Here is a 1445-nt window from a genome sequence, read left to right on the forward strand (position 1 = left end):
AGGTTGTTTCCATCTTTTGGCTATTGTAAATATTGTTGCAAAGAACATGCATGTACATAGATCTGTTCTTGTCCTGGCTTTCACTTCTTAAGGATATATACCTAGTAAAGGAATGGCTGGCTCAAATTATATTTCTAATTCCAATTATTTAAGGAATCACCATGCTGATCTCTATAGTGGTTGTATCATTTGACAGTCCCACCGGCAGTGTATGAGAGCACCAATCTATCCACATTCTCATCAACATTTGTTATTTTCTGTCTTGTCAAACTTTGCTATTAGTGCTGGGGCTAAATGGTATCTCGTTGTTTTGATTTACATCTCTCTAATGGTTAATGATCATGAGCATTTATTCATATGTTTGTTGGCTTCCTTGATATTCTTTTTGGTGATGTGTCTCTTCATGTCTTCTGCCCTTTTTTTAATTGGGTTATTTGTCTTTTTGCTATTGAGGTGTTGGAGTTAAGAGATAAGTCTCCTGTCAGATATGTCATTTCCAAATGTTTTTTCCCAATCTCTAGGTTCTCTTTTGACTCTTTTGGAGAAGTCTTTGGAAGTGCATAAAAATTTAATTTTTAGAAGGTTCCATTTGTCCGGTTTACCTTCAGCTGTTTGTGCATTTTGGGTTATATTTGATAGTCTATTTATGGCATATATTAGGGCCCCTAAATTTGCCCCTAGTTTTTTCTTGAGGAACTTTATAGCTTTAAGTTTCACACTTAAGTCTTTGCTCCATATATAACTGGAGTTAGTTTTTGTGTATGGGGTGAGGTACAGATCTTGTTTCAATTTTCTGTAAATGGATATCTAGTTTTGCCAGCACCATTTGTTAAACAGACAATCTCTTCCCCACTTAATGGATTTCAGCCCTTTGTCAAAGATCAACTGACCATAGGTCAATGGATATATTGCTGGTTTGTCAATTCTATACCATTGGTCTACGTGTCAGTCTTTATACCAGGCAGTTTTAACCACTGTGGCTGTATAGTAGGTTTTAAGATCTGGGAGTGTGAGACAACTTACTTTGTTCTTTTTCTTCATTATTACTTTGCTTATCCGAGGTCTCTTTCCTTTGCATATGAATGTGGTGATTGGTTTTTCTATATCCTTAAAGAATGTTGATGGGATCTGGATTGGGATTGCATTGAATGTATAGATTGCTTTGGGTAAAATTGACCTCACAATGTTCAATCTTTCTATCCACAAGCATGGTGTGTTCTTCATTTACATAGGTCTCTTATGGTTCTTTTTGAGGAGAGGAAACTCAGGACCACCCAAAGCAGCAGGACGGGAAAGCAGTAGAAAGGGGATAAAAGCCAGGAACCTGGACGGAAGAGCAATAAGCCCCAAGGATACAGGTGAGGAGAGACAACTCAGGGACGCCCAAAGCAACAGGCCAGAAGAGCAGGAGAAAGGGGCTTAAAAGCCAGGAAGCCAGACAGAGG

Source organism: Orycteropus afer, unplaced genomic scaffold (assembly GCF_000298275.1).
Source record: "Orycteropus afer afer isolate SDZICR_OR568_19922 unplaced genomic scaffold, OryAfe1.0 scaffold00409, whole genome shotgun sequence".
NCBI lineage: Eukaryota > Metazoa > Chordata > Mammalia > Tubulidentata > Orycteropodidae > Orycteropus > Orycteropus afer.